The sequence below is a fragment of the Salmo salar genome, chromosome ssa21 (genome assembly GCF_905237065.1).
Source record: "Salmo salar chromosome ssa21, Ssal_v3.1, whole genome shotgun sequence".
Taxonomy (NCBI): domain Eukaryota; kingdom Metazoa; phylum Chordata; class Actinopteri; order Salmoniformes; family Salmonidae; genus Salmo; species Salmo salar.
Window position 1 is genome coordinate 58368814 of NC_059462.1, and position 27335 is coordinate 58396148.

The following is a 27335-nucleotide window of genomic DNA, read 5'->3' on the forward strand; positions in this document are numbered from 1 at the left end:
GACGGAGACCCATAGGACACGGAGACGGAGACCCACAGGACGCGGTGACCCATAGGACGCGGTGACCCATAGGACGCGGGAGACCCATAGGACGCGGAGACCCATAGGACGCGGCGACCCATAGGACGCGGCGACCCATGGACGCGGAGACCCATAGGACGCGGTGACCCATAGGACCCATAGGACGCGGCGACCCATAGGACGCGGAGACCCATAGGACGCGGAGACCCATAGGACGCGGAGACCCATGGAGGCGGAGACCCATAGGACACGGAGACGGAGACCCATAGGACACGGAGACCCATAGGACACGGAGACAGAGACCCATAGGACACGGAGACAGAGACCCATAGGACACGGAGACCCATAGGACACGGAGACCCATAGGACACGGAGACCCATAGGACACGGACACAGTGAACCATAGGACGCGGCGACCCATAGGACGCGGAGACCCATAGGACGCGGAGACCCATAGGACCCATAGGACACGGTGTCTCATAGGACGCGGCGACCCATAGGAAGCGGCGACCCATAGGACGCGGAGACCCATAGGACGCGGAGACCCATAGGACGCGGAGACCCATAGGACGCGGACACAGTGAACCATAGGACGCGGCGACCCATAGGACGCGGAGACCCATAGGACGCGGAGACCCATAGGACGCGGAGACCCATAGGACATGCAGTCAGAGTGGAAGAATAGGACAAAGGAATGATGGAGGCCAACGTTCATTGCAAGCAAATAATTCACAGACAAAACTCTATTCCATACAGTAATAAACAGATCCTCTACAGCCTCTGGGTGTTCCACGTCCACATGATGTAATGATGTACTGTTTAATTTACTGGGTGCTCGCGAGACAGTGAAAACGGATCTTGGTTTCTTCTTTAAGATAAATGACCGAATGGAGCGACAGGACTACACGGGGATTAGAGTGCTTAGAAACAAAACACTACCAATTCTCTTTACTTGAAACACCTCCAGATTACACTTTCTTTTTGTTAATTTCACCTTTATTTAACCAGATAATTAATAAATAAATATAAATAACCCTAAATTTAACCAGGTATTTATATATAACCCTAACCCTTTATTTAACCAGGTAGGCCAGTTGAGAAGAAGTTCTCATTTACAATTGCGACCTGGCCAAGATAAAGCAAAGCAGTGCGACACAAACAACAACACAGAGTTACACATGGAGTAAACAAACACACAGTCAATAACACAATAGGAAAAAAAGAAAGTCTATATACAGTGTGTACAAATGGCGTGAGGAGGTAACGCAATAAATAGGCCATAGTAGCGAAGTAATTACAATTTAGCAGATTAACACTGGAGTGATAGATGAGCAGATGATGGTGTGTAAGTAGAGATGCTGGTGTGCAAAAGAGCAGCAAAGTAAATAAAAACAATATGGGGATGAGGTAGGTAGATTGGGTGGGCTATTTACAGATGGACTATGCGCATCTGCAGCGATCGGTTAGCTGCTCAGATGTTTAAAGTTGGTGAGGGGAATGTAAGTCTCCAGCTTCAGCGATTTTTGCAATTCGTTCCAGTCACTGGCAGCAGAGAACTGGAAGGAAAGGCGGCCAAAGGAGGTGTTGGCTTTGGGGATGACCAGTGAGATAGAACACTAATGTGTAAAGAACAGCAATATATACCCCTGGACATGACTGACACAGTGTCTATTGAATTAATGGACAACAAGACTGGCAGTTTGCCCCCAAAAACAGAAAGAACAGAGCCGATTAATGAAGAACCATCAGGGGAAATACAAAACTAACCTTGTATTCCTCGATAAATGTACCACTCCATGACTATTATTGAACACTGAGAAAAATACGCAATTTCTAATTTTAATAATTGTCATAGTCTAGGCCTATAGCTAATAAGAAATGTGGTAGTACCTCAGCCCAGGTGAATCTGACAGAAGAAGGGGCCACCACTAATAAAGGCCACTCTTTCCTGTAGTAGGCAGCTATGCAAATAGCCTGAACTGTCTTCCCCAGTCCCATGTCGTCAGCCAGGAGGAGGCGGCCATCTTTGGACACCGCAAAGCTGGAGGAGACAACCAGGGTTTAATACAACTACAGTCGAAGTCGGGAAGTTTACATACACCTTAGCCAAATACATTTAAACTCAGTTTTTCACAATTCCTGACATTTAATCCTAGTAAAAATTCCCTTTCTTAGGTCAGTTAGGATCACCACTTTATTTTAAGAATGTGAAATGTCAGAATAATAGTAGAGAGAATGATTTATTTCAGCTTTTATTTCTTTCATCACATTCCCAGTGGGTCAGAAGTTTACATACACTCAATTAGTATTTGGTAGCATTGCCTTTAAATTGTTTAACTTGGGTCAAACGTTTCAGGTAGCCTTCCACAAGCTTCCCACAATAGGTTGTGTGAATTTTGGCCCATTCCTTCTGACAGATCTGGTGTAACTGAGTCAGGTTTGTAGGCCTCCTTGCTCGCACACACTTCAGTTCTGACCACACATTTTCTATAGGATTGAGGTCAGGGCTTTGCGATGGCCACTCCAGTACCTTGACTTTGTTGTCCTTAAGCCATTTTGCCACAACTTTGGAAGTATGCTTGGGGTCATTGTCCATTTGGAAGACCCATTTGCGACCAAGCTTTAACTTCCTGACTGATGTCTTGAGATGTTGCTTCAATATATCCTCATAATTTTCCTACCTCATGATGCCATCTATTTTGTGAAGTGCACCAGTCCCTCCTGCGGCAAAGCACCCCCACAACATGATGCTGCCACCCCCATGCTTCACGGTTGGGATGGTGTTCTCCGGCTTGCAAGCCTCCCCCTTTTTCCTCCAAACAGTTCTATTTTTGTTTCATCAGACCATAGGACATTTCTCCAAAAAGTACGATCTTTGTCCCCATGTGCAGTTGCAAACCTTAGTCTGGCATTTTTATGCCGGTTTTGGAGCAGTGGCTTCTTCCTTGCTGAACGGCCTTTCAGGTTATGTCGATATAGGACTCGTTTTACTGTGGATATAGATACTTTTGTACCCGTTTCCTCCAGCATCTTCACAAGGTCCTTTGCTGTTGTTCTGGGATTGATTTGCACTTTTCGCACCAAAGTACGTTCATCTCTAGGAGACAGAACGCGTCTCCTTCCTGAGCGGTATGATGGCTGCGTGGTCCCATGGTGTTTATACTTGCGTACTATTGTTCGTACAGATGAACGTGGTACCTTCAGGCATTTGGAAATTGCTCACAAGGATGAACCAGACTTGTGGAGGTCTACACCGGTTTTTCTGAGGTCTTGGCTGATTTCTTTTGATTTCCCCATGATGTCAAGCAAAGAGGCACTGAGTTTGAAGGTAGGCCTTGAAATACATCCACAGGTACACCTCCAATTGACTCAAATGACGTCAATTAGCCTATCAGAAGCTTCTAAAGCCATGACATCATTTTCTGGAATTTTCCAAGCTGTTTAAAGGCCCAGTCAACTTTGTGTATGTAAACTTCTGACCCACTGGAATTGTGATCTAGTGAATTATAAGTGAAATAATCTGTCTGTAAACAATTGTTGGAAAAATGACTTGCGTCATGCACAAAGTAGATGTCCTAACCGACTTGCCAAAACTATAGTTTGTTAACAAGAAATGTGTGGAGTTGTTGAAAAAAACGAGTTTTAATGACTCCAACCTAAAGTGTTTGTACTTCAACTGTTCACACAAACAGACTATTAATCAAGAACCATCAGGGGAAATAGAAGACACTCAAGGTGTAATACAAACAGACTGATTATCACAATATGAAACTATATAAAACAACCAGATACACAAGATTTGTATACATTAGGCACAAAACGAAGGAGAAAACCTGAAAACGGGGGAAATATTGGAAATGTCCAATATTAAACACTAATTTCCGCTTTCAGCTGCTAAACATTTTTGCTGTGGTGTGCCCTAATGAATACAACCCAGTACACGCTGCTGCTACTCTGTTATTATCTATGCATTTTAATAACTCTACCTACATGTACATATTACTACAATTACCTCGACACTGTCGCCCCCGCACATTGACTCTGTAGCGGTACCCCCTGTATATAGCCTCCACATTGACTCTGTACCGTAATACCCTGTATATAGCCTCCACATTGACTCTGTACCGTAATACCCTGTATATAGCCTCCACATTGACTCTGTACCGGTACCCCCTGTATATAGCCTCCACATTGACTCTGTACTGTAATACCCTGTATATAGCCCCACTATTGTTATTTACTCCTGCTCTATAATTATTTGTGACTTGAGTTGTATGGTCATGATAACAGTGAGACTAACACCTACTTGACACCGTCTCTCTGGAAGGGCATGAGACGACGTGTCAATGAGGGGTCGATGGAGGACAGGTCCGCTTCAGGAACCTCTGATGTCCATGTCTGGCTGCCTTCAAACAGGGCAGAGAACACCTGGATCACACCCCTAGGGAGAGGCTCAATCTCTACTGATGGAATGGCACCGAGAGCCTCCACTGGGAAGTAGAACACGGAACACAGTCACACTGAGCATAGAACTTTCACTGAATACAGAACAATATAGAACACAGAACACTCACAGAATATAGAACACAGAACACTCACTGAATATAGAACACAGAACACAGAACACTCACTGATTATAGAACACAGAACACTCACTGATTATAGAACACAGAACACTCACTGAATATAGAACACAGAACACTCACTGAATATAGAACACAGAACACTCACTGAATATAGAACACAGAACACTCACTGAATATAGAACAGAACACTCACTGAATATAGAACACAGAACACTCACTGAATATAGAACACAACACTCACTGAATATAGAACACAGAACACTCACTGAATATAGAACACTCACTGAATATAGAACACAGAACACTCACAGAATATAGAACACTCACTGAATATAGAACACAGAACACTCACTGAATATAGAACACAGAACACTCACTGAATATAGAACGCAGAACACTCACTGAATATAGAACACAGAACACTCACTGAATATAGAACGCAGAACACTCACTGAATATAGAACACAGAACACTCACTGAATATAGAACACAGAACACTCACTGATTATAGAACACAGAACACTCACTGATTATAGAACACAGAACACTCACTGAATATAGAACACAGAACACTCACTGAATATAGAACACAGAACACTCACTGATTATAGAATGCAGAGGTCGCAGACAATTCAGCAGAAAAGGCAAGCGGATACATGACCATGAAGTGTCAAAACAATGACCACAACAGGATAATACTTACTAAGTCTTTTATAATCCTCAAGCAAGAAACTCCACTTTCTTGTCTTCATATCTTAACAAAAGAGAGAATATATATATATATATATATATATATATATATATATATATATAATATTACAAAGCACTATCCAAAACTTGATACTGATGAATATATGAAAATGAAATAATACTCTTGAAAAAAAAAATAGTAGGAAAATGAACTAACAGGTCCAGGGCTGTGGCGGTCATGGAATTGTCAGCCTGTTATTGTCATGCGAATGCCAGTCTCACAGTAATTGATCGTTAATAACATAAATATGTTTAACAGTTCTTATGCGCCATTGGCTAGTTCATTTAGCAGGCAAGATATGCTTATAAAGTCTCGTGCCATTATTTTAAAATTATTGTAAAGAATAATATAATTGAACTTAGCTGAATAAAATAGAAAGGATATTTTTCCCATTCCGGAGCGAGTGCACATATGAAGTGGCTATGATGAGCGTAAAAGTAGGTAGATTTAGATGTGACACAAACCTTAGAATGTGTTAGAAATCAAAACATACAGGGCCCCATGATGCGGCTACAGGCTATTGACCATTTGCTCTCAGTTCCTTTCCTCAGGCTGCTGACCCACGAGGATGAGGACGAGTGGTGTTCCACCTACCCTGTTCGCTCATCAAGTGATCATATTCTCAATTTAAAATCTTGTCTTTGCTAATATGTAAAAAAAATAAAATGTGTTTGGATTTAGAACTGGCCCGTTATCAAAACGGGAAGGAACATGGTCATGGTGGAAAGGCATGTCAATCTGTATGCTGCTTTCATGCAGTTCACGTCATGTTGGCTAGGCTACTCTGGTTTTATAGAGGAACAGCTGACAAAGAAATAGAGCAGCAGCTGGGATCCTTTTTTTAGCAGCAACCATCAGAAGTCTGCTTTCACACAGGATTGCATAATGCCTGGGCTTATAAGAACACTTATTTCACGCCACACATCAACCACTAGTTGAGGAGCATGCAGCCTCTCTCTGCATGACAGGTGATAGGCCACCCAAACTCTGTATGCCATCCGAGACGGGATTGTGTCGAGGCACAGATCTGGGGAAGGGTACCAAAAACATTTCTGCAGCATTGAAGGTCCCTAAAAACACAGTGGCCTCCATCAGTCTTAAACGGAAGAAGTTTGGAACCACCAAGACTCTTCTTAGAGCTGGTCGCCCGGCCAAACTGAGCAATCGGGGGAGAAGGGCCTTGGTCAGGAGGTGACCAAGAACCCGATGGTCACTGACAGAGCTCCAGAGATCCTCTGAGGAGATGGGAGAACCTTCCAGAAGGACAACCATCTCTGCAGCACTCCACCAATCAGGCCTTTATGGTAGAGTGGCCAGACGGAAGCCACTCCTCAGTAAAAAGCACGACAGTCCGTTTTTCTGCGGCAGGGACTGGGAGACTAGTCAGGATCGAGGCAAAGATGAACGGAGAAAAGTACAGAGAAATCCTTGATGAAAACCTTCTAGAGCGCTCAGGACCTCAGACCGGGGTGAAGGTTCACCTTCTAACAGGACAACGACCCTAAGCACACAGCCAAGAACAACGCAGGAGTGGCTTCAGGACAAGTCTCTGAATGTCTTTGAGTGTCTATGTCAGAGCCCGGACTTGAACCCGATCGAACATCTCTGGAGAGACCTGAAAATAGCTGTGCAGCGACGCTCCCCATCCAACCTGACAGAGCTTGAGAGGATCTGCAGAGAAGAATGGGAGAAACTCCCCAAATACAGGTGTGCCAAGCTTGTAGCGTCATACCCAAAAAAGACTCAAGGCTGTAATCGCTGCCAAAGGTGCTTCAACAAAGTACTGAGTAAAGGGTCTGAATACTTATGGAAATTTGATATTTCAGGGGTTTTTTAACTGTTTTTTCTTTGTTATTATGGGGTATTGTGTGTAGATTTATGAGGGATTATAAAAAAATAAAACAATTTCAGAATAAGGCTGTAACATAACAAAACGTGGAAAATGTAAAAGTTTTGTATTTCATTTCTAGTAGCCAAAATGGCTTAAAAAACAGTTTTTGCTTTGTCATTATGGGGTATTGTGTGTAGATTGATGAGGGAAAAAAAACAAATTTAATCCATATTAGAATAAGGCTGTAACTAGAGGTCAACCGATTAATCGGCATGGCCGATTTCAAGTTTTCATAATCGGTAATCGGCATTTTTGGACGCCGATTACATTGCATTCCACGAGGAAACTGCATGGCAGGCTGACCACCTGTTACGCGAGTGCAGCAAGGAGCCAAGGTAAGATGCTAGCTAGCATTACACTTCTCATAAAAAACAAAACAATCTTCACATAATCACTAGTCAACTACACATGGTTGATGATATTACTAGGTTAACTAGCTTGTCCTGCGTTGCATATAATCAATGTGATGCCTGTTAATTTATCATCGAATCACAGCCTACTTCAACTTCGCCAAACGGGGGATGATTTAACAAAAACGCATTTGCGGAAAAAAGCACAATCGTTGCACGACTGTACCTAACAATAAACATCAATGCCTTTCTTAAAATCAATACACAGGAGTATATATTTTTAAACCTGCATATTTAACTAAAAGAAATCCAGGTTAGCAGGCAATATTAAACTAGGGAAATTGTGTCACTTCTCTTGTGTTCTGTGCACGCAGAGTCCGGGTATATGCAACAGTTTGGGCCGCCTGGCTAGTTGCGAACTAATATGCCAGAATTTTACGAAATTATGACATAACATTGAAGGTTGTGCAATGTAGCAGCAATATTTAGACTTATGGATGCCACCCGTTAGATAAAATACGGAACGGTTCCGTATTTCACTGAAATAATAAACGTTTTGTTTTCGAGATGATAGTTTCCGGATTCGACCATATTAATGACCAAAGGCTCGTGTTTCTGTGTTTATTATATTATAATTAAGTCTATGATTTGATAGATCAGTCTGACTGAGCGATGGTAGGCAGCAGCAGGCTGGTAAACATTCATTCAAACTTTACTGTGTTTGCCAGCAGCTCTTAGCAATGCTTGAGTCACAGCGCTGTTTATGACTTCAAGCCTATCAACTCCTGAGATTAGGCTGGCAATACTAAAGTGCCTATTAGAATATCCAATAGTCAAAGGTATATGACATACAAATGGTAGAGAGAAATAGTCGACGGGTCATAATTCCTATAATAACTACAACCTAAAACTTCTTAGCTGGGAATATTGAACCACCAGCTTTCATATGTTCTGAGCAAGGAACTTAAAACGTATTTTTTTTCACTTTCTTCTCAAAAACAGTTTTTGCATTATTTAAACAAAATTGAGCATGTTTCATAAAATCAATTTAGTCTCAAATAAATTATGTATTATATTAAGTTAAAATAAAAGTGTTCATTCAGTATTGCTGTAATTGTGATTATTACAAATATATATAAAAAATGATATATCTTTTTTTATAAAATCGGTCGATTAATAGGTATCGGCTTTTTTGGGTAAATGGTCGACCTCTAGCTGTAACCTAACAAAATGTGGGAAAAGTCAAGGGGTCTGAATACTTTCCGAATGCACTGTATGTACCAAAGCCATCTTCAAAAAATGTGTTTTTCTGCCGTGTGTAATATGTGGTAGGCTATTAGGCTTTGGATAATGGTACAATCATTATTTGAATTCAGGTGGGGTTTTTTTTCAGGTTTAGGCTCACATATAGGCCTATGCATAAACTATGGTGTCCTACATGCAAGTTCAGAAATACTTTGAATTAATCATCACCTTACAAAGCACTGTCCCTTTCGTTGTGTTTGGCTTTGAAACAACATCCACAACTACCAGGTTTTCCAGTTTCAACCTGTTGTTGAACTTCTTTCTTCAAACTGATCATCACAGTGAGGTTAAACAATGCAGCCTAAAGGTGAGTTTTAAAAGCATGAACCGTTTTGATGATAAGTGTTTGATGTGATTTATGATTGCATTGATGTCAGAGTGGTTAGAGGGACAATAGAGCCCTGAGTACCAGGCCATTAGGACCCGATGGAGGGACAATAGAGCCCTGAGTACCAGGCCATTAGGACCTGATGGAGGGACAATAGAGCCCTGAGTACCAGGTCATTAGGACCCGATGGAGGGACAATAGAGCCCTGAGTACCAGGCCATTAGGACCCGATGGAGGGACAATAGAGCCCTGAGTACCAGGCCATTAGGACCTGATGGAGGGACAATAGAGCCCTGAGTACCAGGCCATTAGGACCTGATGGAGGGACAATAGAGCCCTGAGTACCAGGTCATTAGGACCCGATGGAGGGACAATAGAGCCCTGAGTACCAGGCCATTAGGACCCGATGGAGGGACAATAGAGCCCTGAGTACCAGGCCATTAGGACCTGATGGAGGGACAATAGAGCCCTGAGTACCAGGCCATTAGGACCCGATGGAGGGACAATAGAGCCCTGAGTACCAGGCCATTAGGACCTGATGGAGGGACAATCGAGCCCTGAGTACCAGGACATTGGGACCTGATGGAGGGACAATAGAGCCCTGAGTACCAGGACATTAGGACCTGATGTAGGGACAATAGAGCCCTGAGTACCAGGCCATTAGGACCTGATGGAGGGACAATAGAGCCCTGAGTACCAGGCCATTAGGACCTGATGGAGGGACAATGGAGCCCTGAGTACCAGGCCATTAGGACCTGATGGAGGGACAATAGAGCCCCTGAGTACCAGGCCATTAGGACCTGATGGAGGGACAATAGAGCCCTGAGTACCAGGCCATTAGGACCTGATGGAGGGACAGTAGAGCCCTGAGTACCAGGCCATTAGGACCTGATGGAGGGACAATGGAGCCCTGAGTACCAGGCCATTAGGACCTGATGGAGGGACAATAGAGCCCTGAGTACCAGGCCATTAGGACCTGATGGAGGGACAATAGAGCCCTGAGTACCAGGCCATTAGGACCTGATGGAGGGACAATAGAGCCCTGAGTACCAGGCCATTGGGACCTGATGGAGGGACAATAGAGCCCTGAGTACCAGGCCATTAGGACCTGATGGAGGGACAATAGAGCCCTGAGTACCAGGCCATTAGGACCTGATGGAGGGACAGTAGAGCCCCTGAGTACCAGGCCATTAGGACCTGATGGTCATTAGCGACTTGGGTAAACCTACTACCAACGCATGTCCAGAGTGCATAAGAGAATATTACCATGACTGAATGGTCACGTGGAATTTGACTGCGGCCATGCCTGCCGGTGTGCCGGTAATACTGTCACCGTAACGGCCCTAAAACAGGTTTCCACTTACCATAGTTCTTGGAAGGCATCTGTTTGAAAGCAGCGATGACGTCAACATGGTACCCAACGTCGACCTCGGCGATCGTGACACCAGGGTGGCGTGGCCCTGTACGGTGGCCCCTGGTCTCTTCCAGCCACTACACAGCTTCAGCAGGGCCCCAAGCGAAGCAGTGTCACGGGACCGGCTAGACCCGGCGCCACGTCAATACCCCCCCACCAGAGGTTTCAGACATATACAGGAGATGGAGCCGGACTCCTCCACTACAACAGGAAATACATGGGCCTTCTTAGATAGTTCCAAATGGCACTCTATTCCGTATACAGTGCACTACTTTGGACCAGAGCTCTATAGGGAAGAGTGTGTCTATTGGGACAAAGACAATATCTTTAATTGACCAATACATGTGATTATCTTCTTAAAGTATATGATGTGTGTAGGCCTATCTCATACTTAGCTGACGATAGTCCTCAAGGCTGAAGTTCCACATCTTGGTAGCAGGGTCTGTTGGAGATACAAGATAAACAATAACAAGACATAGAAAACAAGTGTACGTAATCTAAGGGTATAAAATAGAAAATAAAATATTAGTTATTGCACTATATAGGGCTGTAATTCACTTTTCAAATCGGACAAATCTCCAGGATGAATTTAAATACATCCATTAAAAAATAAAAATAATACTAAAAATAAAAATAAAAACTCACCATAATTGCGTGAAGGGATGTTTTTGAACAAAGCAATCAGCTCAGCATGGTAGCCGACTTCCACTCTGAAACGCTCCTCTGAGTGAGACACACATTTCCCTCTGACTGTGACGGCAGGGTTCTTCACAGGTAGAGAGTTACTAACGTCAGTACTGCTGGAGGAAGGTAGCTGCTGCTTTCTCACAGCACTCTGGACAGATGGTGACGTGGCTCCATGTTTGGTTCCTTGTTTATAGAAACTACCAACGGCACTTCCAGAACCGGAAGACGGGCCAGAAGAAGAGGTATTTGGATGAGGTTTAGAAACAGAGAAACTGTCCGTTGTAGAAGTAGGATACAGACCAGGTAACACTGCTTTATTCGGCTGTGGAGGTTTGAACACAGAGGAGACATTCTGGCCTGATGATGATGATGATGATGACTTCGCTCCATATGAACTACCAGTACCAGTGGAACTTCCAGAAATGGAAGATGACGGGCCACCCGTTGTCTTTGGCTGAAGAGGTTTGAACCCAGTGGGGCTTCCTCCTGTAGACACATCTAACCCTTTCAAGGAATGTTGTCCCTTTGGGAGAGGTAGTGGGTCAATTACTTTAATCTGAGGAGACAAAGACAAGAAAAACTAAAAACAGAGTACATTAGAAACAAAAGTCATTGCCAACAGACAAACCAAAAACAAATATAACTGTACAAAACGTCAAGGTATCACTCCTCACCTGTTTAGTGGCAGTATTGGAGAATAGTGAATTCTGTCCAGACTTGTCCCTTGGGCTAGAAAACAACTGGTTAGGTCTCCTGTCTTGAACCCGTGGAACATCATTCTGATGCACAGTATTAGGTGGATGATGAGTTAGTCCTGGTCGGGGGAGTTGAGTTAGAAAGTGGATCAGACTGAGTGCTAACGCGTTGCTGAGGAGCACTGGCTGGGTTGTTAAGTAATGATAGGGGCGTCTGGTTGTTTGACTGAGCAGCCTGTCTCTGTGCTCTAATCGCTAAAGCTTTCCGTCTATTCTCCTCTATCTTCTGCTGCTGCTCTGCCGTCAAAGAGCTAGACATGGTTAATTATTAGCTCTAGCTATATAGCCTGCTTATTTGCTGGCAAGTTAGGTTGTAGCTAGCTAGTTAGCTATCGTTAGCTTGCTAACAAGTCGGAAAAGTTCACAGCCCATATCGGTAAGAGAAATATGAATAAACAAGTAGCAGAGTTAACTAGCTATGTCTAAATAGGACATATTTTAGCTAACGACCTACGCTAAATCAACAAAAACAGAAGTTATTCGTAAGTATATTAACTTTCTGGTTTCTTGTTTGTGATTTCCGGCGAAGGAAGTGACGTTTAACAATAGCAAGTCACGTGGTGTAAATGTTCTGAGCTTTTTTTATTATTTATTTATTTTATTTTTTTGTTAATTCTTTCAATACAGTAAAACGTTGTGTGCAGTGATACTATATATAAATATCTGTCCCTTTTTGCAATATAGGGAGTCATTCTCACAAAGCGAGATCTGACTAGAATAGTGATGTATATTTCCTAAAGAAAATGTGATGTGATGTGCTTGCTGGCTTGTTTTAAATGGATTTATTGATGTGAAATAAGTTATAGTAGTGGTAGTGACTGGTTATAGTAGTGGTAGTGACTGGTTATAGTAGTGGTAGTGACTGGTTATAGTTATAGTAGTGGTGGTGACTGGTTATAGTTATAGTAGTGGTAGTGTCTGGTTATAGTAGTGGTAGTGACTGGTTATAGTAGTGGTAGTGACTGGTTATAGTAGTGGTAGTGACTGGTTATAGTAGTGGTAGTGACTGGTTATAGTAGTGGTAGTGTCTGGTTATAGTAGTGGTAGTGACTGGTTATAGTAGTGGTAGTGACTGGTTATAGTAGTGGTAGTGACTGGTTATAGTAGTGGTAGTGACTGGTTATAGTAGTGGTAGTGACTGGTTATAGTAGTGGTAGTGACTGGTTATAGTAGTGGTAGTGACTGGTTATAGTTATAGTAGTGGTAGTGTCTACAGTAGTAGTGGTAGTGACTGGTTATAGTTATAGTAGTGGTAGTGTCTACAGTAGTAATGGTGGTGACTGGTTATAGTAGTGGTAGTGACTGGTTATAGTTATAGTAAGGGTAGTGACTGGTTATAGTAGTGGTAGTGACTGGTTATAGTAATGGTAGTGACTGGTTATAGTAGTGGTAGTGACTGGTTATAGTTATAGTAGTGGTAGTGACTGGTTATAGTAGTGGTAGTGACTGGTTATAGTAGTGGTAGTGACTGGTTATAGTGGTGGTAGTGGCTGGTTATAGTAGTGGTAGTGTCTACAGTAGTAGTGGTAGTGACTGGTTATAGTTATAGTAGTGGTAGTGTCTACAGTAGTAATGGTGGTGACTGGTTATAGTAGTGGTAGTGACTGGTTATAGTTATAGTAAGGGTAGTGACTGGTTATAGTAGTGGTAGTGACTGGTTATAGTAATGGTAGTGACTGGTTATAGTAGTGGTAGTGACTGGTTATAGTTATAGTAGTGGTAGTGACTGGTTATAGTAGTGGTAGTGACTGGTTATAGTAGTGGTAGTGACTGGTTATAGTGGTGGTAGTGGCTGGTTATAGTAGTGGTAGTGTCTACAGTAGTAGTGGTAGTGACTGGTTATAGTTATAGTAGTGGTAGTGTCTACAGTAGTAGTGGTAGTGACTGGTTATAGTTATAGTAGTGGTAGTGTCTACAGTAGTAATGGTGGTGACTGGTTATAGTAGTGGTAGTGACTGGTTATAGTTATAGTAAGGGTAGTGACTGGTTATAGTAGTGGTAGTGACTGGTTATAGTAATGGTAGTGACTGGTTGTAGTAGTGGTAGTGTCTACAGTAGTAGTGGTAGTGACTGGTTATAGTAGTGGTAGTGACTGGTTATAGTAGTGGTAGTGACTGGTTATAGTTATAGTAGTGGTAGTGACTGGTTATAGTAATGGTAGTGTCTGGTTATAGTAATGGTAGTGACTGGTTATAGTAGTGGTAGTGACTGGTTATAGTAGTGGTAGTGACTGGTTATAGTAGTGGTAGTGTCTGGTTATAGTAGCGGTAGTGACTGGTTATAGTAGTGGTAGTGACTGGTTATAGTAGTGGTAGTGTCTGGTTATAGTAATGGTAGTGACTGGTTATAGTTATAGTAGTGGTAGTGACTGGTTATAGTTATAGTAGTGGTAGTGACTGGTTATAGTAGTGGTAGTGACTGGTTATAGTAGTGGTAGTGACTGGTTATAGTTATAGTAGTGGTAGTGACTGGTTATAGTAGTGGTAGTGACTGGTTATAGTAGTGGTAGTGTCTACAGTAGTAGTGGTAGTGACTGGTTATAGTAGTGGTAGTGACTGGTTATAGTAGTGGTAGTGTCTGGTTATAGTAGTGGTAGTGACTGGTTATAGTAGTGGTAGTGACTGGTTATAGTAGTGGTAGTGTCTGGTTATAGTAGTGGTAGTGACTGGTTATAGTAGTGGTAGTGTCTGGTTATAGTAGTGTTAGTGACTGGTCATAGTAGTGGTAGTGACTGGTTATAGTAGTGGTAGTGACTGGTTATAGTAGTGGTAGTGACTGGTTATAGTAGTGGTAGTGTCTAGTTATAGTAGTGGTAGTGACTGGTTATAGTAGTGGTAGTGTCTGGTTATAGTAGTGGTAGTGACTGGTTATAGTAGTGGTAGTGACTGGTTATAGTTATAGTAGTGGTAGTGTCTGGTTATAGTAGTGGTAGTGTCTGGTTATAGTAGTGGTAGTGACTGGTTATAGTAGTGGTAGTGACTGGTTATAGTAGTGGTAGTGACTGGTTATAGTAGTGGTAGTGTCTGGTTATAGTAGTGGTAGTGACTGGTTATAGTAGTGGTAGTGACTGGTTATAGTTATAGTAGTGGTAGTGTCTGGTTATAGTAGTGGTAGTGTCTGGTTATAGTAGTGGTAGTGACTGGTTATAGTAGTGGTAGTGACTGGTTATAGTAATGGTAGTGACTGGTTATAGTAATGGTAGTGACTGGTTATAGTAGTGGTAGTGACTGGTTATAGTTATAGTAGTGGTAGTGACTGGTTATAGTAGTGGTGGTGACTGGTTATAGTAGTGGTAGTGACTGGTTATAGTAATGGTAGTGACTGGTTATAGTAATGGTAGTGACTGGTTATAGTAGTGGTAGTGTCTGGTTATAGTAGTGGTAGTGTCTGGTTATAGTAGTGGTAGTGACTGGTTATAATAGTGGTAGTGACTGGTTATAGTAGTGGTAGTGACTGCTTATAGTAGTGGTAGTGACTGGTTATAGTAATGGTAGTGACTGGTTATAGTAGTGGTAGTGACTGGTTATAGTTATAGTAGTGGTAGTGTCTGGTTATAGTAGTGGTAGTGACTGGTTATAGAAGTGGTAGTGACTGGTTATAGTAGTGGTAGTGACTGGTTATAGTAGTGGTAGTGACTGGTTATAGTAGTGGTAGTGACTGGTTATAGTAGTGGTAGTGACTGGTTATAGTAGTTGTAGTGACTGGTTATAGTAGTGGTAGTGACTGGTTATAGTAGTGGTAGTGACTGGTTATAGTAGTGGTAGTGTCTACAGTATTAGTGGTAGTGACTGGTTATAGTAAAGGTAGTGACTGGTTATAGTAGTGGTAGTGACTGGTTATAGTAGTGGTAGTGTCTACAGTAGTAGTATTAGTGACTGGTTATAGTAGTGGTAGTGGTAGTGACTGGTTATAGTAGTGGTAGTGTCTACAGTAGTAGTGGTAGTGACTGGTTATAGTAAAGGTAGTGACTGGTTATAGTAGTGGTAGTGACTGGTTATAGTAATGGTAGTGACTGGTTATAGTAGTGGTAGTGACTGGTTATAGTAATGGTAGTGACTGGTTATAGTAGTGGTAGTGGTAGTGACTGGTTATAGTAGAGGTAGTGTCTACAGTAGTAATGGTAGTGTCTGGTTATAGTAGTGGTAGTGACTGGTTATAGTTATAGTAGTGGTAGTGACTGCTTATAGTAGTGGTAGTGTCTGGTTATAGTAGTGGTAGTGACTGGTTATAGTAGTGGTAGTGACTGGTTATAGTAGTGGTAGTGTCTGGTTATAGTAGTGGTAGTGACTGGTTATAGTAGTGGTAGTGACTGGTTATAGTAATGGTAGTGACTGGTTATAGTAATGGTAGTGACTGGTTATAGTAGTGGTAGTGACTGGTTATAGTAGTGGTAGTGACTGGTTATAGTAATGGTAGTGTCTGGTTATAGTAGTGGTAGTGACTGGTTATAGTAGTGGTAGTGACTGGTTATAGTAGTGGTAGTGACTGGTTATAGTAATGGTAGTGACTGGTTATAGTAATGGTAGTGACTGGTTATAGTAGTGGTAGTGACTGGTTATAGTAGTGGTAGTGTCTACAGTAGTAGTGGTAGTGACTGGTTATAGTAAAGGTAGTGACTGGTTATAGTAGTGGTAGTGACTGGTTATAGTTATAGTAGTGGTAGTGACTGGTTATAGTATTGGTAGTGTCTGGTTATAGTAGTGGTAGTGACTGGTTATAGTAGTGGTAGTGACTGGTTATAGTAGTGGTAGTGACTGGTTATAGTAGTGGTAGTGACTGGTTATAGTAGTGGTAGTGACTGGTTATAGTAATGGTAGTGGTAGTGACTGGTTATAGTTATAGTAGTGGTAGTGACTGGTTATAGTAGTGGTAGTGACTGGTTATAGTAGTGGTAGTGACTGGTTATAGTAGTGGTAGTGACTGGTTATAGTAGTGGTAGTGTCTGGTTATAGTAGTGGTAGTGACTGGTTATAGTAGTGGTAGTGACTGGTTATAGTAGTGGTAGTGACTGGTTATAGTAGTGGTAGTGACTGGTTATAGTAGTGGTAGTGACTGGTTATAGTAGTGGTAGTGAATGGTTATAGTAGTGGTTGTGACTGGTTATAGTAGTGGTAGTGACTGGTTATAGTTATAGTAGTGGTAGTGACTGGTTATAGTTATAGTAGTGGTAGTGACTGGTTATAGTAGTGGTAGTGACTGGTTATAGTAGTGGTAGTGACTGGTTATAGTAATGGTAGTGACTGGTTATAGTAATGGTAGTGACTGGTTATAGTAGTGGTAGTGACTGGTTATAGTAGTGGTAGTGACTGGTTATAGTAATGGTAGTGACTGGTTATAGTAGTGGTAGTGACTGGTTATAGTAGTGGTAGTGACTGGTTATAGTAATGGTAGTGGTAGTGACTGGTTATAGTTATAGTAGTGGTAGTGACTGGTTATAGTAGTGGTAGTGACTGGTTATAGTAGTGGTAGTGACTGGTTATAGTAGTGGTAGTGACTGGTTATAGTAGTGGTAGTGTCTGGTTATAGTAGTGGTAGTGACTGGTTATAGTAGTGGTAGAGACTGGTTATAGTAGTGGTAGTGACTGGTTATAGTAGTGGTAGTGACTGGTTATAGTAATGGTAGTGACTGGTTATAGTAATGGTAGTGACTGGTTATAGTAGTGGTAGTGACTGGTTATAGTAGTGGTAGTGACTGGTTATAGTAATGGTAGTGACTGGTTATAGTAGTGGTAGTGACTGGTTATAGTAGTGGTAGTGACTGGTTATAGTAATGGTAGTGGTAGTGACTGGTTATAGTTATAGTAGTGGTAGTGACTGGTTATAGTTATAGTAGTGGTAGTGACTGGTTATAGTAGTGGTAGTGACTGGTTATAGTAGTGGTAGTGACTGGTTATAGTAGTGGTAGTGACTGGTTATAGTAGTGGTAGTGACTGGTTATAGTTATAGTAGTGGTAGTGACTGGTTATAGTTATAGTAGTGGTAGTGACTGGTTATAGTAGTGGTAGTGACTGGTTATAGTAGTGGTAGTGACTGGTTATAGTAATGGTAGTGACTGGTTATAGTAATGGTAGTGACTGGTTATAGTAGTGGTAGTGACTGGTTGTAGTAGTGGTAGTGACTGGTTATAGTAATGGTAGTGACTGGTTATAGTAGTGGTAGTGACTGGTTATAGTAGTGGTAGTGACTGGTTATAGTAATGGTAGTGGTAGTGACTCGTTATAGTTATAGTAGTGGTAGTGACTGGTTATAGTAGTGTTAGTGACTGGTTATAGTAGTGGTAGTGACTGGTTATAGTAGTGGTAGTGACTGGTTATAGTAGTGGTAGTGACTGGTTATAGTAGTGGTAGTGTCTGGTTATAGTAGTGGTAGTGACTGGTTATAGTAGTGGTAGTGACTGGTTATAGTAATGGTAGTGACTGGTTATAGTAATGGTAGTGACTGGTTATAGTAGTGGTAGTGACTGGTTATAGTAGTGGTAGTGACTGGTTATAGTAATGGTAGTGTCTGGTTATAGTAGTGGTAGTGACTGGTTATAGTAGTGGTAGTGACTGGTTATAGTAGTGGTAGTGACTGGTTATAGTAATGGTAGTGACTGGTTATAGTAATGGTAGTGACTGGTTATAGTAGTGGTAGTGACTGGTTATAGTAGTGGTAGTGTCTGCAGTAGTAGTGGTAGTGACTGGTTATAGTAAAGGTAGGGACTGGTTATAGTAGTGGTAGTGACTGGTTATAGTTATAGTAGTGGTAGTGACTGGTTATAGTATTGGTAGTGTCTGGTTATAGTAGTGGTAGTGACTGGTTATAGTAGTGGTAGTGACTGGTTATAGTAGTGGTAGTGACTGGTTATAGTAGTGGTAGTGACTGGTTATAGTAGTGGTAGTGACTGGTTATAGTAATGGTAGTGGTAGTGACTGGTTATAGTTATAGTAGTGGTAGTGACTGGTTATAGTAGTGGTAGTGACTGGTTATAGTAGTGGTAGTGACTGGTTATAGTAGTGGTAGTGACTGGTTATAGTAGTGGTAGTGTCTGGTTATAGTAGTGGTAGTGACTGGTTATAGTAGTGGTAGTGACTGGTTATAGTAGTGGTAGTGACTGGTTATAGTAGTGGTAGTGACTGGTTATAGTAGTGGTAGTGACTGGTTATAGTAGTGGTAGTGAATGGTTATAGTAGTGGTTGTGACTGGTTATAGTAGTGGTAGTGACTGGTTATAGTTATAGTAGTGGTAGTGACTGGTTATAGTTATAGTAGTGGTAGTGACTGGTTATAGTAGTGGTAGTGACTGGTTATAGTAGTGGTAGTGACTGGTTATAGTAATGGTAGTGACTGGTTATAGTAATGGTAGTGACTGGTTATAGTAGTGGTAGTGACTGGTTATAGTAGTGGTAGTGACTGGTTATAGTAATGGTAGTGACTGGTTATAGTAGTGGTAGTGACTGGTTATAGTAGTGGTAGTGACTGGTTATAGTAATGGTAGTGGTAGTGACTGGTTATAGTTATAGTAGTGGTAGTGACTGGTTATAGTAGTGGTAGTGACTGGTTATAGTAGTGGTAGTGACTGGTTATAGTAGTGGTAGTGACTGGTTATAGTAGTGGTAGTGTCTGGTTATAGTAGTGGTAGTGACTGGTTATAGTAGTGGTAGAGACTGGTTATAGTAGTGGTAGTGACCGGTTATAGTAGTGGTAGTGACTGGTTATAGTAATGGTAGTGACTGGTTATAGTAATGGTAGTGACTGGTTATAGTAGTGGTAGTGACTGGTTATAGTAGTGGTAGTGACTGGTTATAGTAATGGTAGTGACTGGTTATAGTAGTGGTAGTGACTGGTTATAGTAGTGGTAGTGACTGGTTATAGTAATGGTAGTGGTAGTGACTGGTTATAGTTATAGTAGTGGTAGTGACTGGTTATAGTTATAGTAGTGGTAGTGACTGGTTATAGTAGTGGTAGTGACTGGTTATAGTAGTGGTAGTGACTGGTTATAGTAGTGGTAGTGACTGGTTATAGTAGTGGTAGTGACTGGTTATAGTAGTGGTAGTGACTGGTTATAGTTATAGTAGTGGTAGTGACTGGTTATAGTTATAGTAGTGGTAGTGACTGGTTATAGTAGTGGTAGTGACTGGTTATAGTAGTGGTAGTGACTGGTTATAGTAATGGTAGTGACTGGTTATAGTAATGGTAGTGACTGGTTATAGTAGTGGTAGTGACTGGTTGTAGTAGTGGTAGTGACTGGTTATAGTAATGGTAGTGACTGGTTATAGTAGTGGTAGTGACTGGTTATAGTAGTGGTAGTGACTGGTTATAGTAATGGTAGTGGTAGTGACTCGTTATAGTTATAGTAGTGGTAGTGACTGGTTATAGTAGTGTTAGTGACTGGTTATAGTAGTGGTAGTGACTGGTTATAGTAGTGGTAGTGACTGGTTATAGTAGTGGTAGTGTCTGGTTATAGTAGTGGTAGTGACTGGTTATAGTAGTGGTAGTGACTGGTTATAGTAGTGGTAGTGACTGGTTATAGTAGTGGTAGTGACTGGTTATAGTAGTGGTAGTGACTGGTTATAGTAATGGTAGTGGTAGTGACTGGTTATAGTTATAGTAGTGGTAGTGACTGGTTATAGTAGTGGTAGTGACTGGTTATAGTAGTGGTAATGACTGGTTATAGTAGTGTTAGTGTCTGGTTATAGTAGTGGTAGTGACTGGTTATAGTAGTGGTAGTGACTGGTTATAGTAGTGGTAGTGACTGGTTATAGTAATGGTAGTGACTGGTTATAGTAGTGGTAGTGACTGGTTGTAGTAGTGGTAGTGACTGGTTATAGTAATGGTAGTGGTAGTGACTGGTTATAGTTATAGTAGTGGTAGTGACTGGTTATAGTAGTGGTAGTGACTGGTTATAGTAGTGGTAGTGACTGGTTATAGTAGTGGTAGTGACTGGTTATAGTAGTGGTAGTGTCTGGTTATAGTAGTGGTAGTGACTGGTTATAGTAGTGGTAGTGACTGGTTATAGTAGTGGTAGTGACTGGTTATAGTAGTGGTAGTGACTGGTTATAGTAGTGGTAGTGACTGGTTATAGTAGTGGTAGTGACTGGTTATAGTAGTGGTTGTGACTGGTTATAGTAGTGGTAGTGACTGGTTATAGTTATAGTAGTGGTAGTGACTGGTTATAGTTATAGTAGTGGTAGTGACTGGTTATAGTAGTGGTAGTGACTGGTTATAGTAGTGGTAGTGACTGGTTATAGTAATGGTAGTGACTGTTTATAGTAATGGTAGTGACTGGTTATAGTAGTGGTAGTGACTGGTTATAGTAGTGGTAGTGACTGGTTATAGTAATGGTAGTGGTAGTGACTGGTTATAGTTATAGTAGTGGTAGTGACTGGTTATAGTGGTGGTAGTGACTGGTTATAGTAGTGGTAGTGACTGGTTATAGTAGTGGTAGTGACTGGTTATAGTAGTGGTAGTGTCTGGTTATAGTAGTGGTAGTGACTGGTTATAGTAGTGGTAGTGACTGGTTATAGTAGTGGTAGTGACTGGTTATAGTAGTGGTAGTGACTGGTTATAGTAGTGGTAGTGTCTGGTTATAGTAGTGGTAGTGTCTGGTTATAGTAGTGGTAGTGACTGGTTATAGTAGTGGTAGTGACTGGTTATAGTAGTGGTAGTGACTGGTTATAGTAATGGTAGTGGTAGTGACTGGTTATAGTTATAGTAGTGGTAGTGACTGGTTATAGTAGTGGTAGTGACTGGTTATAGTAGTGGTAGTGACTGGTTATAGTAGTGGTAGTGACTGGTTATAGTAGTGGTAGTGTCTGGTTATAGTAGTGGTAGTGACTGGTTATAGTAGTGGTAGTGACTGGTTATAGTAGTGGTAGTGACTGGTTATAGTAGTGGTAGTGACTGGTTATAGTAGTGGTAGTGTCTGGTTATAGTAGTGGTAGTGACTGGTTATAGTAGTGGTAGTGACTGGTTATAGTAGTGGTAGTGTCTGGTTATAGTAGTGGTAGTGTCTGGTTATAGTAGTGGTAGTGACTGGTTATAGTAGTGGTAGTGACTGGTTATAGTAATGGTAGTGACTGGTTATAGTAGTGGTAGTGACTGGTTATAGTAGTGGTAGTGACTGGTTATAGTAATGGTAGTGGTAGTGACTGGTTATAGTTATAGTAGTGGTAGTGACTGGTTATAGTAGTGGTAGTGACTGGTTATAGTAGTGGTAGTGACTGGTTATAGTAGTGGTAGTGACTGGTTATAGTAGTGGTAGTGTCTGGTTATAGTAGTGGTAGTGACTGGTTATAGTAGTGGTAGTGACTGGTTATAGTAGTGGTAGTGACTGGTTATAGTAGTGGTAGTGACTGGTTATAGTAGTGGTAGTGACTGGTTATAGTAGTGGTAGTGACTGGTTATAGTAGTGGTTGTGACTGGTTATAGTAGTGGTAGTGACTGGTTATAGTTATAGTAGTGGTAGTGACTGGTTATAGTTATAGTAGTGGTAGTGACTGGTTATAGTAGTGGTAGTGACTGGTTATAGTAGTGGTAGTGACTGGTTATAGTAATGGTAGTGACTGTTTATAGTAATGGTAGTGACTGGTTATAGTAGTGGTAGTGACTGGTTATAGTAGTGGTAGTGACTGGTTATAGTAATGGTAGTGGTAGTGACTGGTTATAGTTATAGTAGTGGTAGTGACTGGTTATAGTGGTGGTAGTGACTGGTTATAGTAGTGGTAGTGACTGGTTATAGTAGTGGTAGTGACTGGTTATAGTAGTGGTAGTGTCTGGTTATAGTAGTGGTAGTGACTGGTTATAGTAGTGGTAGTGACTGGTTATAGTAGTGGTAGTGACTGGTTATAGTAGTGGTAGTGACTGGTTATAGTAGTGGTAGTGTCTGGTTATAGTAGTGGTAGTGTCTGGTTATAGTAGTGGTAGTGACTGGTTATAGTAGTGGTAGTGACTGGTTATAGTAATGGTAGTGACTGGTTATAGTAGTGGTAGTGACTGGTTATAGTAGTGGTAGTGACTGGTTATAGTAATGGTAGTGGTAGTGACTGGTTATAGTTATAGTAGTGGTAGTGACTGGTTATAGTAGTGGTAGTGACTGGTTATAGTAGTGGTAGTGACTGGTTATAGTAGTGGTAGTGACTGGTTATAGTAGTGGTAGTGTCTGGTTATAGTAGTGGTAGTGACTGGTTATAGTAGTGGTAGTGACTGGTTATAGTAGTGGTAGTGACTGGTTATAGTAGTGGTAGTGAATGGTTATAGTAGTGGTAGTGACTGGTTATAGTAGTGGTAGTGACTGGTTATAGTAGTGGTAGTGACTGGTTATAGTAGTGGTAGTGACTGGTTATAGTAGTGGTAGTGAATGGTTATAGTAGTGGTAGTGACTGGTTATAGTAGTGGTAGTGACTGGTTATAGTAGTGGTAGTGACTGGTTATAGTAGTGGTAGTGACTGGTTATAGTTATAGTAGTGGTAGTGTCTGGTTATAGTAGTGGTAGTGTCTGGTTATAGTAGTGGTAGTCACTGGTTATAGTAGTGGTAGTGACTGGTTATAGTAGTGGTAGTGACTGGTTATAGTAGTGGTAGTGACTGGTTATAGTAGTGGTAGTGACTGGTTATAGTAGTGGTAGTCACTGGTTATAGTAGTGGTAGTGACTGGTTATAGTAGTGGTAGTGACTGGTTATAGTAGTGGTAGTGACTGGTTATAGTAGTGGTAGTGACTGGTTATAGTTATAGTAGTGGTAGTGACTGGTTATAGTTATAGTAGTGGTAGTGACTGGTTATAGTAGTGGTAGTGACTGGTTATAGTAGTGGTAGTGACTGGTTATAGTAATGGTAGTGACTGGTTATAGTAATGGTAGTGACTGGTTATAGTAGTGGTAGTGACTGGTTATAGTAGTGGTAGTGACTGGTTATAGTAGTGGTAGTGACTGGTTATAGTAGTGGTAGTGTCTGGTTATAGTAGTGGTAGTGACTGGTTATAGTAGTGCTAGTGACTGGTTATAGTAGTGGTAGTGACTGGTTATAGTAGTGGTAGTGAATGGTTATAGTAGTGGTAGTGACTGGTTATAGTAATGGTAGTGACTGGTTATAGTAGTGGTAGTGACTGGTTATAGTAGTGGTAGTGACTGGTTATAGTAATGGTAGTGGTAGTGACTGGTTATAGTTATAGTAGTGGTAGTGACTGGTTATAGTAGTGGTAGTGACTGGTTATAGTAGTGGTAGTGACTGGTTATAGTAGTGGTAGTGACTGGTTATAGTAGTGGTAGTGTCTGGTTATAGTAGTGGTAGTGACTGGTTATAGTAGTGGTAGTGACTGGTTATAGTAGTGGTAGTGACTGGTTATAGTAGTGGTAGTGACTGGTTATAGTAGTGGTAGTGACTGGTTATAGTAGTGGTAGTGACTGGTTATAGTAGTGGTTGTGACTGGTTATAGTAGTGGTAGTGACTGGTTATAGTTATAGTAGTGGTAGTGACTGGTTATAGTTATAGTAGTGGTAGTGACTGGTTATAGTAGTGGTAGTGACTGGTTATAGTAGTGGTAGTGACTGGTTATAGTAATGGTAGTGACTGTTTATAGTAGTGGTAGTGACTGGTTATAGTAGTGGTAGTGACTGGTTATAGTAGTGGTAGTGACTGGTTATAGTAATGGTAGTGGTAGTGACTGGTTATAGTTATAGTAGTGGTAGTGACTGGTTATAGTGGTGGTAGTGACTGGTTATAGTAGTGGTAGTGACTGGTTATAGTAGTGGTAGTGACTGGTTATAGTAGTGGTAGTGTCTGGTTATAGTAGTGGTAGTGACTGGTTATAGTAGTGGTAGTGACTGGTTATAGTAGTGGTAGTGACTGGTTATAGTAGTGGTAGTGACTGGTTATAGTAGTGGTAGTGTCTGGTTATAGTAGTGGTAGTGTCTGGTTATAGTAGTGGTAGTGACTGGTTATAGTAGTGGTAGTGACTGGTTATAGTAATGGTAGTGACTGGTTATAGTAGTGGTAGTGACTGGTTATAGTAGTGGTAGTGACTGGTTATAGTAATGGTAGTGGTAGTGACTGGTTATAGTTATAGTAGTGGTAGTGACTGGTTATAGTAGTGGTAGTGACTGGTTATAGTAGTGGTAGTGACTGGTTATAGTAGTGGTAGTGACTGGTTATAGTAGTGGTAGTGTCTGGTTATAGTAGTGGTAGTGACTGGTTATAGTAGTGGTAGTGACTGGTTATAGTAGTGGTAGTGACTGGTTATAGTAGTGGTAGTGAATGGTTATAGTAGTGGTAGTGACTGGTTATAGTAGTGGTAGTGACTGGTTATAGTAGTGGTAGTGACTGGTTATAGTAGTGGTAGTGACTGGTTATAGTAGTGGTAGTGAATGGTTATAGTAGTGGTAGTGACTGGTTATAGTAGTGGTAGTGACTGGTTATAGTAGTGGTAGTGACTGGTTATAGTAGTGGTAGTGACTGGTTATAGTTATAGTAGTGGTAGTGTCTGGTTATAGTAGTGGTAGTGTCTGGTTATAGTAGTGGTAGTCACTGGTTATAGTAGTGGTAGTGACTGGTTATAGTAGTGGTAGTGACTGGTTATAGTAGTGGTAGTGACTGGTTATAGTAGTGGTAGTGACTGGTTATAGTAGTGGTAGTCACTGGTTATAGTAGTGGTAGTGACTGGTTATAGTAGTGGTAGTGACTGGTTATAGTAGTGGTAGTGACTGGTTATAGTAGTGGTAGTGACTGGTTATAGTTATAGTAGTGGTAGTGACTGGTTATAGTTATAGTAGTGGTAGTGACTGGTTATAGTAGTGGTAGTGACTGGTTATAGTAGTGGTAGTGACTGGTTATAGTAATGGTAGTGACTGGTTATAGTAATGGTAGTGACTGGTTATAGTAGTGGTAGTGACTGGTTATAGTAGTGGTAGTGACTGGTTATAGTAATGGTAGTGGTAGTGACTGGTTATAGTTATAGTAGTGGTAGTGACTGGTTATAGTGGTGGTAGTGACTGGTTATAGTAGTGGTAGTGACTGGTTATAGTAGTGGTAGTGACTGGTTATAGTAGTGGTAGTGTCTGGTTATAGTAGTGGTAGTGACTGGTTATAGTAGTGGTAGTGACTGGTTATAGTAGTGGTAGTGACTGGTTATAGTAGTGGTAGTGACTGGTTATAGTAGTGGTAGTGTCTGGTTATAGTAGTGGTAGTGTCTGGTTATAGTAGTGGTAGTGACTGGTTATAGTAGTGGTAGTGACTGGTTATAGTAATGGTAGTGACTGGTTATAGTAGTGGTAGTGACTGGTTATAGTAGTGGTAGTGACTGGTTATAGTAATGGTAGTGGTAGTGACTGGTTATAGTTATAGTAGTGGTAGTGACTGGTTATAGTAGTGGTAGTGACTGGTTATAGTAGTGGTAGTGACTGGTTATAGTAGTGGTAGTGACTGGTTATAGTAGTGGTAGTGTCTGGTTATAGTAGTGGTAGTGACTGGTTATAGTAGTGGTAGTGACTGGTTATAGTAGTGGTAGTGACTGGTTATAGTAGTGGTAGTGACTGGTTATAGTAGTGGTAGTGAATGGTTATAGTAGTGGTAGTGACTGGTTATAGTAGTGGTAGTGACTGGTTATAGTAGTGGTAGTGACTGGTTATAGTAGTGGTAGTGACTGGTTATAGTAGTGGTAGTGACTGGTTATAGTAGTGGTAGTGAATGGTTATAGTAGTGGTAGTGACTGGTTATAGTAGTGGTAGTGACTGGTTATAGTAGTGGTAGTGACTGGTTATAGTAGTGGTAGTGACTGGTTATAGTTATAGTAGTGGTAGTGTCTGGTTATAGTAGTGGTAGTGTCTGGTTATAGTAGTGGTAGTCACTGGTTATAGTAGTGGTAGTCACTGGTTATAGTAGTGGTAGTGACTGGTTATAGTAGTGTAGTGACTGGTTATAGTAGTGGTAGTGACTGGTTATAGTAGTGGTAGTGACTGGTTATAGTAGTGGTAGTCACTGGTTATAGTAGTGGTAGTGACTGGTTATAGTAGTGGTAGTGACTGGTTATAGTAGTGGTAGTGACTGGTTATAGTAGTGGTAGTCACTGGTTATAGTAGTGGTAGTCACTGGTTATAGTAGTGGTAGTGATTGGTTATAGTAGTGGTAGTGACTGGTTATAGTAGTGGTAGTGTCTGGTTATAGTAGTGGTAGTGTCTGGTTATAGTAGTGGTAGTGACTGGTTATAGTAGTGGTAGTGACTGGTTATAGTAATGGTAGTGACTGGTTATAGTAGTGGTAGTGACTGGTTATAGTAG

General features: G+C 41.4%; 1 pseudogene; it reads right to left on the minus strand.

The window, feature by feature from the left end:
* LOC123729545 (SWI/SNF-related matrix-associated actin-dependent regulator of chromatin subfamily A-like protein 1) overlaps positions 1-27335 on the minus strand; it is a 72432-nt pseudogene that overhangs the window by 34665 nt on the left and 10432 nt on the right.